Source organism: Cyprinus carpio, chromosome B17 (assembly GCF_018340385.1).
Source record: "Cyprinus carpio isolate SPL01 chromosome B17, ASM1834038v1, whole genome shotgun sequence".
Lineage (NCBI taxonomy): Eukaryota > Metazoa > Chordata > Actinopteri > Cypriniformes > Cyprinidae > Cyprinus > Cyprinus carpio.
The window spans coordinates 24,723,999-24,737,171 of NC_056613.1; the positions used below are offsets into that span (position 1 = coordinate 24,723,999).

The 13,173-nt window shown below is 38.8% G+C and overlaps 1 protein-coding gene and 1 pseudogene across 4 annotated transcripts in view; one reads left to right on the forward strand and one right to left on the reverse strand.

Annotated features, from left to right (window-relative positions):
- The window catches only part of LOC109087857 (NUMB endocytic adaptor protein), a 590,428-nt gene that overhangs the window by 525,177 nt on the left and 52,078 nt on the right, over positions 1–13,173 (reverse strand). The window lies entirely within an intron of this gene.
- On the forward strand, positions 1,431–4,744 carry LOC122140194 (annotated as a pseudogene).

A 13,173-nucleotide genomic window follows, 5' to 3' on the forward strand; every position in this document is an offset into this window, starting at 1 on the left:
GTGATTTTAAAGGAAGGGCTCTTTGCCTGCTTTCTGGAGGAGTTTCCCCCCAAAGAGTTATTTTTATTACTGTCTAGCATAAATACTTAATATATCAAAGCAATCTGAAGACAGGTTTAAGAAATGTGTTTATGGCATAACAAATAGCTATAAGCAGTCACCCGAAATACAAATAAAAAAGACCACAAGAGCAAGCTCCCTGCAGAGAGGTAGTGTCAGTTCCCACAACCCTGTATTTAAATACATACCTTCAGTGTTGGGACCATGATAAATGTCCTGCTATGAATGCATATATGGTGTGAAGTGGGAGGGCTTCAGAACACTGTTTTGGACTATACCAGGAGCCTATAAGCTCCCCAATATAGAGTCCCAGTACTTGAAAAATATGTTTAGTCATCAAACTTGCCTTGCATTCAGACATTTATCAATATAATATATACCATAAAATACAGCACCTTTATCACTTGCCAATATGTCAATGCGTTGGTAGTTAGCAACTGTTTACAGCAAATCTTAACTAATTTACATTTTTTAATGTTCAACAACTTATTTACATTTATTTATGTTTACAGTTAGTGACTTACACAAGTATTACAAGAGGAGTGAAAAACATAGAAACACAAAAAAATGTTATGTAGGGAACAAAAGCTAATCTATCATAAATAATAAGCTACATGAGCTTATATGTAAGCTAATATAAGCTACATAATATAGTAATATTTTACTTTCAAGACTGATAGAGGTATTAGCAGGATATGTCATTATATTTACATTATATTTGCACTGTATGTGCAAAGAAAAAGGCTTTCTTACTGGACACACAAGAATGTGTTATATTATATATATTGGATATTTCAGTAGATTATGAAAGAATATTGCTGAACACTTTTAGACCTTAAGCTATATACGCCTTAAAAAAGGTCTTATAAATATTCAAACTCACCAAATCCTCATTAACTGTAATAGTAGTAATGTATGGCTATAATAAAGAGGCTCAATAGTTTAGATCTTTTGAATAGGTGAATAACACTAACTCACAATATCTTGTTTGGTCTTTAGTTACATGATAATATGATTAGAATATTAAGCAGTTTTCATCACTGATAATAAGAATGTTTCTTGCTGTAACTGTTCAGTCTTACAAGACAGAGTCAATAATATGAAAAGAAACTGAGCCCTTAAGTCAAGGCAGCAACAATTTCTTTGGCTTGCCATATTTGTCCGCTAGTTAAACCAAACTATTGCCAAAATTACTGGACTGAATTCACCTCATTCCAAGGCGTGCAAATCCTATTTTGGGAATGAAAAGTGACACCAAAGCACCCCATATACCTCCTCTTTTGTACTTTCACCAGCTCTCACTTTCCTAAACCTGATGTTCAGGCTAAAGTTAGCACACTCAGGCTGGTATATAAGACCCCAGAAGGGAACTACGAAGATGTCAGTCACATCAGTGTGGTGTATACTTCCCCTCTTTTAACCAACTGCAAAAACTCTGTGAGATGGTGAGTGTTTTTTTTTTTTTAAACAATTTAAACGTACTTGTTTTAAACGTACTTGAATAATAATAATAATAATATATATATATATATATATATATATATATATATATATATATATACACACACACACACACACACACACACACTGTTTTTTATTATGACAATAATTGATGAACACGCTTTATCATTTGATGAGAGATTAATCTGTGGCGATAGATAGATAGATAGATAGATAGATAGATAGATAGATAGATAGATAGATAGATAGATAGATAGATAGATAGATAGATAGATAGATACATTTTGTTACATTTTGAGCAGCAAAATATTTTAGCATATTGTTTCATTTTTTGTGTATGTTTTTCCCTCTAGGCACCCAAGAAGGCCAAGAGGAGGCAGCAGGCAGAGGGCGGCAGCTCTAATGTCTTCTCCATGTTTGAGCAGAGCCAGATCCAGGAGTACAAGGAGGTAAATCTCTGCTAAACCTAAGTGCAATACATTGCTGATTTGATTAATGTTAAAACTATCCTCTTAAGTTCCTTTAAATGTAAGTCATTAATTACATCCTCCCATGCTCATGAGTTTGAAAACCTTGAAATTTTAGGTTGCAAATTTCTGGTGTGTTAACTAGTAACTCAGAAAGTGGTTGATTTTAGAACTATTAAACCACTGGAAGAAAGTAATCACAATGTGTAGTATTGGTTTTATGTTCAATAAAACAATGGCATGAGCGTTAACTATACTTACATTTTATACATACACTTACAGTTTTATAGCTATTGTAAAGTAGTAAGGAGGGTTGGTAAAGAGATTACTTGGGCCTGGCAAATGTAACCCCCCCCCTTTAAATATACCCCAGTCTTATTTTTACATTCCATGCACCTTTCAACAGCTTAGAAAGACAAGTGGGCCAGCAGCTGCCAAGATACTTCTTGGTCTCAGATGTCATCTCAAGTTTTATAGGTGTTCTGCAGGAAAACAACAAGACCTGATAACCTGAAGTTAATTAAATGTCTAACACTCTCGAAAACAAACAGGCTTTCACAATCATCGATCAGAACAGGGATGGTTATTATCAGCAAGGATGATCGGAGAGATGTGCTGGCCTCCATGGGTCAGCTATAAAAAATGTGAAAAAAAACGAGGAGCTGGAAGCCATGGTCAAAGAGGCTAGTGGCCCCATCAACTTCACTGTCTTCCTCACCATGTTTGGTGAGAAGCTGAAGGGTGAGTCCAAATCTTTTCTGGATTAGTTTATTCTTGTAATGCCTGTTGCTAATAATTTTGGTTAGGGTTAAGTATTTATTAAACTTTGTAAACTTTATCTGAAACATAACTCTAACTTGCTTGGACATTTACATGCATTTGGGAGACACTTTTATTACACTTTTATTACAGTGCTTTAAAGATAAAGATTTAATTAGTTCAAGAATTTCTTTAGGAATCAAAGCTATGACCTTGGTGTTGATAGCACCATGCTTCACTGTTTGAGCTACAGCTCGATGACAAAAGTGCAAAGCAGCACCTTTAGACTTAAACTTACTTACAATGAAGGAGAATCCTAAATCATATCTAGTGATCAGAATATCATAAATACTTTTACATTGGCACTTTTGACTTGAGTAAGCAGCCACCCAGAACAATCTCTGCATAGCAGTGCCCTGGAAACATCAGATATCTTAGATTTATGGCAGCACATTTTTTGTAATGTTGTTGGAAATAAATAAAATAAAATAAAAATATTGTTTTTATATTATATTGTATAATTGAAGTGTTGACATCTCACATCAAGCATTCAGATCAAGAATTCACAACATTTATTCATCAAACTGTTCATTTAGGCGCTGATCCTGAGGATGTTATCTTGAGTGCTTTCAAAGTCCTGGACCCTGAGGCTACAGGCACCATCAAGAAGGAATTGTAAGTATCCTGACCTATTGGTGTTCACACTAGAGAATGAATAAACAACTATGGTGAAAGGCCATTTTCAAGAATGTAACATTTTATTTTATTTTCTAGCCTTGAGGAACTCCTGACCACCCAGTGTGACAGATTTACCGCTGAGGAGGTTAGTTGTAGTTGTATTCATTTTAATTAGTGGTGTTTGCTAATTCAGGAACCACAGTTACAGTTTCTCATACTTTAAGCTTCATGTATGTGTAATTATCCCATACCATTAGTGCTACCGCCATGAATAAAATTCTAATTGTGCAGGTTTGTTTGTGATAAAAGTGAAAAATATCTCTTAGACATACAATTACATTATTGCCCAGCTCCAAACTGATAAATGTGATACATTTTTATAAATTCTAATATAATTTTGTATAAATACATTTTAGTAATCTCAAAATGTACATGAATTTAAAATTTAGCGAATTTATTGAACCCCGAAACTGAAAGGACTGCGCATGTGCAATGACGCAGAAATAGCGTAATGACATATGACGTGCAGAACGAGCGGTTCTTCTTTTTGAATAAAGTGATGTATAAATGCGGTGTTTTCTGTCTTTTTAAAACCCTCCTTTCACTTGACGTCTGTGAAGAGGAGCAGGACAACCTCCCACCAGTCCTTGTTTCGGATTCTCATCCACAGGCAACCCGTTTTGGCCACAGGGATGGGCATTTTTACTGCGTGATAAATATGAGCAGCACAGCACAGTGGTTTTATCTTGTATTTATCCAGAAATTTATAAATATTATTTCTGCTGTTAAAAACAAATGAAGAAACCGTGTAGGAGAGTGGTTATTGTGTGCAAACTGTGAGGAAACTATATTGTTGTGCATGTGGCACATGTAAAAATTTAAAAAAAAAAAATCTATTCCGATTTGAAATTTGTGACATAAAAAATGCACACATCAACCCGATCACTTTATTTTGCATTCATGTAAACACTACATTTCAGATTGATCAATTGGAATGATTCAGTCTGATTGAAACAAAAATTGTGCATTGTAAAAATACTGAATGTGTATTATGAAAAGCGCTCTACACTGGAAGGAGTGGAACTGAGCCATATATGGAGACATATGGATTTTTTTTTCCAAAGCATTAAACCATTTACAAAGCATTAAACCATTTATTGAATAATTATTTAATATCTTCTGATTATTTTCTTCTAGATGAAAAATCTTTGGGCTGCCTTCCCTCCAGATGTGGCTGGCAACGTAGACTACAAGAACATCATGCTATGTCATCCACACATGGAGAGGAGAAAGAGGAAGAATAATCTCATTCCATCAACCATCTCTCTTCCTCCTCTCATTACCAAAAACATCTTGTTACATTTTCAGTCTCCCCATGGGTCTATCTGTCCTCTTCAAGAAATATGTCTAAACTGGAGGTCTGATAGAATTTGGGCTGTCTGAATGTGAGTCCTATGGAGCTAATGTGATTATTTCAATAAAAATATTCTCTAAAATCAAAAAAAAACAAAATCACAATCTCTCTGTTCTCTCTGCCATGTTTCCTTTCATAAATGGATAAGCATTGGAAATATTTAAAGAGATGGTGCATCTCTGTAACAGAGTGCCACCCTCTTTATCAATGTCTTCCATTTGTTTTCTTGGAGAGACAGAAATATTAAGAAAGAAAGACATGTGAGCACAAAGAGAAAGACACAGAGGAAAAACAAAGTGAGGATGAGAAAAAATAAACAAAAGAAAAACATCTTTATTTTTACTCCCTCACCCGTTTTACTCCTCCATTCCAAAGTCCTATTTTCTTGCGTTTTTCTTTTACTTTCTCTTAATTCATCTCTGTCATCAAAACCACATGTAACTCAAAGATAACACAAATAAAAGCACCTAAATATTTCATACTCCTTTTTGTCTGTTCTTGTCAATTCCCTGCCTCTGCCAGTGAACCAATAATAAATCTTTTACAATAAAGGGGTCAAAAACTGCATATGTATGTATGTATTTAGTTTTATTTTTTAAATGGTTTTTGCGGTCCACTTATAATGTTGGCAAGATTTTCACATCAAAAACACAGGCATTTAGAAGTAATGGCTTATTTTCTATCCTCTTTTTTACCCCTCCTTTTAAAACATGCATTTTGATAGGGTGTGCCACATTCATAACATGAAAGCAAAACACCCAATGCTATAATTGAGCAACAGTTTTGCATATTAAAAAATGCAATATATTAATATTAAAAATGTTTATATATATATTATATATATATATATATATATATATATAATATATATATATATATATTATATATATGTGTGTGTGTGTGTGTGTGTGTGTGTGTGTGTGTGTGTGTGTGTATATATATTAATTATATATAATATATATATATATATATATACAGGTGCTTTTTCAATAAATTAAAATGTTGTGAAAAAGTTAATTTATTTCAGTAATTCAACTCAAATTGTGAAAACTCGTGTATTAAATAAATTCAGTGCACACAGACTGAAGTAGTTTAAGTCTTTGGTTCTCTTTAATTGTGATGATTTTGGCTCACATTTAACAAAAACCCACCAATTCACTATCTCAAACAAATTAGAATATGGTGACATGCCAATCAGCTGATCAACTCAAAAACAACCTGCAAAGGTTTCCCGAGCCTTCAGAATGGTCTCTCAGTTTGGTTCAGGCTACAGAATCATGGGGAAGAATGCTGATCTGACAGTTGTCCAGAAGACAATCATTGAACCCTTCACGAGGGTAAGCCACAAACATTCAGTGCCAAAGAAGCTGGCTGTTCACAGAGTGGTGTATCCAAGCATGTTAACAGAAAATTGAGTGGAAGGAAAAAGTGTGGAAGAAAAGATGCACAACCAACCGAGAGAACCGCAGCCTTATGAGGATTGTCAAGCAATATTGATTCAAGAATTTGAGTGAACTTCACAAGGAATGGACTGAGGCTGGGGTCAAGGCATCAAGAGCCACCAGACACAGATGTGTCAAGGAAATTGGCTACAGTTGTCGTATCCTTTTGTTAAGCCACTCAACGTCAGATATATATACTGTATATATATTAGTGCCGTCAAACGATTAATCGCAATTAATCACATCCAAAATAAAAGTTTTTATTTACATAATATATGTATGCGTACTGTGTATATTATTAGTAAGTATAAAATACACACACATATAGTAAATATTTTCAAATATTTACATGTATTTACATGTATAAATTATATTCTTATATTTTTATTGTATATAAATATATATCTTAAAATATGTACATGCATGTGTTTGTATTATATATGCATAATAATATGCACATTATACACATTATGTAAACAAAAACTTACATACATACATATATATATATATATATTACACATACATATATATATGGAATACCCAAGATGGTGGCCGAGCATGGCGGCCGTGTTGCGAGCTCCGAGTAAACTTTGCAGTTTTTCGTTTGTGTTTTACTTGTTTTTTTTTTTTGTTGTTCAACGTGTGGATGTTGTTTGTATAACTGTCTACGACAGGCACACGCTTCTAAACATTGGTTCCTACGTTGCGGAACGCAAACTGGACTTTGAGTTCTTGAACGCTGTCGCTTTGTTTACAGACACCGCATCAGAGCCCTTTGTCTGGGCTGCACGGGCGCAACCGAGGAAACGCGCCGGGAAAAGAGGGAAGAGAGCAGGCGTCCTTGTCAGACTCAGAAGTCGTCCCCTCCGACCTCCTCTCCCATCCATTTTTGCTGGCTAACGTTCGGTCACTGGGACAATAAACTTTGCGAAATGCGGGGCACGTATCTCATACCAACGAGAAACAAGGGACTGCTGCATTATTTGCCTCACTGAAAAACCTGGATGTCTGCAGTGGTTCCAGACTCAGCCATCGAGCTTACGGGGTTATCCGTGCACCGCTCGGATAGAACGAAAGAGATCACAGGGAAAAGCAGAGGTGGGGGCGTTTGTTTATTTATCACAATCGTGGTGTGATGAAAGGAACCTACACTCTATTAAATCCTTCTGCTCCCCGATCTGGAATTTCAGATGCTTCTGTGTCGACCATTCTGGCTACCGAGGGAATTTACAGCGGTCATAATCACAGCTGTTTACATTCCCCCTCAAGCCAACACAGACCAGGCACTCAAGGAACTGTGTGGGAATATAAGTGGAGCAGGGAAACCGTGTTACCCAGATGCAGCGTTATTGTTATGGGGGACTTTAACAAAGCCAAACTTCAGAACAATAGCTTAGAAATATTTACAACACATCACCATCAACACCCGTGGTGATCGTGCACTGGACCATGCTACTCTCCCTTTCCGGGACGCCTACAAATCTCTCCCCACGCCCACCTTTTGGCAAATCGGATCACTCTTCGATTCTGCTGCTGCCTGCTTATAGGCAGAAACTGAAACAGGGAAGCACCCGCCCTCAGGATAATTCAATGCTGGTCGGACCACTCAGACGCAGTTATACTACAAGGACTGTTTTGATCACGTGGACTGGGACATGTTCCGGGCAGCGCCTGATGACGACCATAGATGCGTACTCAGAAACTGTAACGTGTTTCATAAGGAAGTGTTGTAAAAGATGTAGTGCCGACAAAAAACAATCACATCTACACCCAACTAAAACCGTGGATTAATAGCGATGTTCGAGCAGCCTTGTCAGCGCGGACATCCGCTTTTTAAATCCGGAAACGCTGATGATCGCAAACAAGCAGTTACGATCTCAGGAAATCCATCAAAGCTGCAAAAAGACAATACAAAAACCAAAGTTGAAGAACAATTCAACACCAACGATGCAAGAGGCCTGTTGGCAGGGAATCAATAACATCACAGACTTTAAAGGGAAAATAACCAGCTACTGTGAACATTGCCGCCTCTCTACCGGATGAGCTTAATAACTTTTATGCTCGTTTCGAGGCTCACAACACCGCCCACACAGAGAGCGCTCCCGCAGCTGCTGCAGAAGATGTGAGTGCACTCTCTGTCTCTGTCGCAGATGTAACCCGATCCTTCCGACGGGTGAATATCCGCAAGGCTGCGGGGTCCTGATGGCCATCCAGGCCGTGTGCATGCGCGTTCCAACTAGCCAGGGTTTTCACAGACATTTTCAACCCCTCCCTCTCTCTGGCTGTGGTTCCCTCAAGCTTAAAAAAATCCACTATTGTGCCCATACCAAAGAAAAATAAAATCGCATGCTTGAATGACTGGAGGCCCGTTCTCTCAAACCCATCTTCAGGAAGTGTGTTTTGAGAGACTCGTCATTGGATCCGCTACAATTTGCATATCGCAGCAACGTTCTACAGACGATGCTATTGCTTTCCCCAACACACTGCTCTCTCCCACCTGGAAAATAAGAACACCTATGTGAGAATGCTGTTTGTGGACTACATCTCAGCATTTAACATAGTAGTGCCTGCCAACACTTGTTGCGAAGCTCCAGACTCTGGGACCTAAACAGATCTCTGTGCAGCTGGATCCTGGACTTCCCAGCAGGCAGAAGTCAGGTGGTCAGAATGGGCAACAACACTTCATCCCCGCTGACCCTCAACACTGGTGCTCCTCAGGGCTGTGTCCTCAGCCCGCTCCTGTACTCCCTGTGTACACACATGACATGTACAGCCATACACAGCTCCAACGTCATCATCAAATTCGTGATGACACAACAGTGATAGGCCTGATCTCCGACAACGATGAGACGGCCTACAGAGAGGAGGTGAGCACCCTGACTAAATGGTTGTCAGGAGAAAACCATCTCTCACTCAACATCGACAAAGACCAAGGAGCTGGTTGAGGATGTTTTCAGGAGACAGAGCAAAGAACACACAAACCCATCACCATCGACATGACACCTGTGGAGCGGCGGGGTAAGCAGCTTCAAGTTCCTCGGCGTTAACATCAGTGAAGATCTCACCTGGTCTACACCACATGATGCAGTGCTGAAGAAGGCAACATCAACGCCTCTTCTTCCTGAGACGGCTGAGGAAGTTGGAATGAGCCCCAGCATCTCAGATTCATTATACACTTGCACTATAGAGAGCATCCTGATGGGCTGCATCACTGCGTGGGTTTGGAAACAGCACCGCTGGCAAACACAAGCTCTTGAAAAAGGGTCGTGCGGAACTGCCAGCCAACATTGTTGGAGGTGAGCTCCCTCCCTCCAGGACATCTACACCAGGCGGTGTATAAGGAACATCCCGGAGAATCATCAGTGGACTCCAGCCATCCGTCCCAACAGACTGCTCTCTCTGCTGCCCTCAGGAAGATGTCTCTGCAGTATCCGATCCCGCACTAGCCGGACTGAGGGATAGCTTTTTCCCTCAGGCTATCAGACTTTTGAACAGTCTGATCTAATACACCTTACAGCATACTCCACAATATGGTATGCCACACACTGCACTTTAACTTTAACTTTAACAGTTCAACACCGAACTATTTAATACAATAATCTACCTGCTACCACTGGATTCCATCCAATGCAACATCCATAAACATTTCTGTATCCAGCCCACGTACACTCTGTTGCACCTTAGCATATTTTCATGCGTATATATGTTTACATAATGAGAATATGTACATTCTGTGTATAGTGTATAATGTGTAGTGCTAAAACTGTATGTATCTGTACATGTTGCGTAAAATGTGTAGTGCTAACTGTAAGTATGTTCAATAGTACACTGTGTGTATGACTATATGTATGTGCATATATTGCACATTTGTTTTCACCTGTTGAAGTCTGTATGGTTATATGTTAACTGTTCTGCAATTTCTGGAGCACGCTCCCAAGAATTTTACTCACCAAGGCACATGTGCTGTGGTGAGTGTGACAATAAAAGTGACTTGACTGATATATATGTATATATATATTAATATATATATATATATATATATATATATATATATAGGGTGGGCAAGTTAATGTGGTAGTACAGACAGGCCCATGGGTCACAGGAGGGGTGGGATGTTGATCATTACTGGCTTGGGATGGGCGTCATCAAGTGTCTCAACCAATGCATTTGGGGTGGGCCTAAGACTGCAAGCAGAGCTCATGAATGGCGCTCACGATAAAATATTAAGGCTAAAAGCATCAACATTCAACAACCCACTGTTCACTGTTACTTTTAACAGAAAAAGAATGCAAACATGCTCAAAATCGCCACTTCATAAGTGGGAGGATAGGAAGTTTCTGATAGCACGTGAAGACAGCAGAGAAGTGTTCTCGCTCAGCACAGTGGAGTGCATTGTTTTGTTAACTTTGTGTGGTTCATTATTTTGAGTCATTTGGGACGCCGTTAAAGTAACCACATGACCCTCTCACAATATATTGCTTAACAGATCTATCACTTTTTTTTCCTGCTCAGAAATGTACCACCAAATCAGGTTGCACGTATCCATTTAGCGCTCACCAATACATGCGTACTGAAACCGAGCCCAACTGAACCTTGCTCTGGCCCACCTTATCCAACCGGGCCAGAGATGGCTAAATGAACCCACGCGTTTCCTGAGCACAGCATGGAGCGATAACTAGTCAAAACGACAAAAACAGGCTTTTGGGGTCAAAAGCCCTCGGGCACAGTTAAGATTGCCTAGTGTGAGTACACCCTTATTCTCCCCCATCCCACACACACGAGTCTCTACCTGCCCGCACCCCCATCAAGTGTTGTCCCGCGCTACACTCTGTTGCGTTGGGTCCCACGATAGTGCAGGTCTCTACTCGGAAGGTGCCTGTTATAATGTTATGATAAGAAGAAACTATAAAAATAGTTTTCTACCAAAAACGTTAATGCCCTGGCAGTGGCAAATAGCATGGTTTTATATTAATTTGATTACTTTAATGTTTAACCCTCAGGTTGTGCTCGGGTCATTTCGACCCAGAGAGAATTTTCCTGAAAAAAGTTACTTAATGTTATAGCATTAGACTAAGATTTACTGACTTTGGTTACACAGGGCCTAACTACTTCACCAAAAAAATTGGTTTTATTTTCATTAAACTTTTTTTAATGTTATTCAAAAAATAGCTTTTTAATATTTGTTTATGCAATATTATCAACTAAATTGGTATCAATCTTTTTGTCAGATTGTTTTCTTTCAAATTAGGACTGTTTTTGTGTTGATTTTTGGAACCGATTCATTGTATGGCCTCATTCATCTGAGCTGGTCGTACATCAATTTTTGAGTGAAAAAACAAGTGTTATTTGAGGATAATTTTATCAATATTAAATAAAACATGAACAAATGTGTGCACCGTTATCACACTAGCATGATCTAATGTTTAATCACGAAATTTGTTTTGAAAAAGCTTTTATTACAACAAATATTATAAAAATCACACTTGTGGTGTTCCCGGTCAAAAAAAAAAATAGCTTAAAAAACTATTGTTATGCAATATCACCAAATGGGATTTAATCTTTTTGTCAACTAGTTTTCTTTCAATTAAGACTGGTTTTGTATTTAATTTTGATACTGACAGATTGTAGGCCTTATTGATCTTAGAAATGACCTTCCATTGAAAATGAATGGGAGAGATTGGAAATCTGAGTTGATCATGATCATGTTGAGGTATGTATTTGTGCCTCTGCAGATTACACGTGCTCAAAAATTAAGGAAACACTTAAATCACACACTGGATCTCAATGAATGAAAATTTCAATTTAAAAAATCTTGATTTATATACACTCTATATGTAACAACAGTTAATGGAAACCAAAATCATCAACCGCATGAGGACTGGGATTTCAAAATTACACCAGAAATTATGTAAAAAAAACTAAAGTTACACGCTGATCAAACTAGCATGAGGGGATTCATCACCACAGCATCACATGCTCCGATACAGTAAATATTCAAGAGTTCTCAATTGTATTCAAGTCTAGGGAAGTGAGGGGCCAGGGCAATTAATGCCAATTGGCATGTTAAAAACTGCACACTCTAGCCACTTGAGGACGGGCATTATCATCTGTTACCAGGAGGAACCCAGGACCCAATGCACCCAGCGGTAAGGTATGAAAGTGGCTCTGAGGATTTCATCCGGTACCTTTACAGGCAGTAAGAGAGAGAACCATTGGCTAACATGTGGAGGAGGTCTATGCAGTCCTCACACGGATATTCCTACCCAGACATATTACTGACCACTTCCAATACATGTCATTGCTGGATGAAACTACGAACATAATGTTCGATGGCAGTCTCCAGACTCTTTCACATTTGTCACATGTGCTCAGTGTGAACTGCTTCATGCTGTGAAGAGAACAGGGGACACCAACGTAGACCTACCACTTCTGGTGTTCTCTGCAAATGCCAATTGAGCTGCATGGTGCTGAGCTGTGATCCAGCTACCCCTACAGGACATCCGGCCACCATATGCCACCCTAATACAGTCTGATTATGACCATTGGTTCTGAAAACATGGCACATATATATCCTTCTGGAGGTCCTTTTTGTCCTCCTATTCCCTCCGTACAAAGTAGCAGAAAACGGTCCTGCTGCTGGGTTTTTTGCCTTCTCCATCCCTAGTCCACTCTCCGCATGTAAACGGCCCCTGGTCTCCTGGGATTTCCCTTCCTGCGCGTAAAAACTTGTGCTGGGAGGACAACAACAAACTTCCATGTGATGCACGTATGGATGTGTCCATCCTGTGGAGCTGGACTACCTGTGCAACCTGACTGGGGTTTTCGGTACTGCCTCATGCTACAGGGAGTGACAAGAACCCTAATGTTTCAACTACTCCCCGCAGGGGCGCGA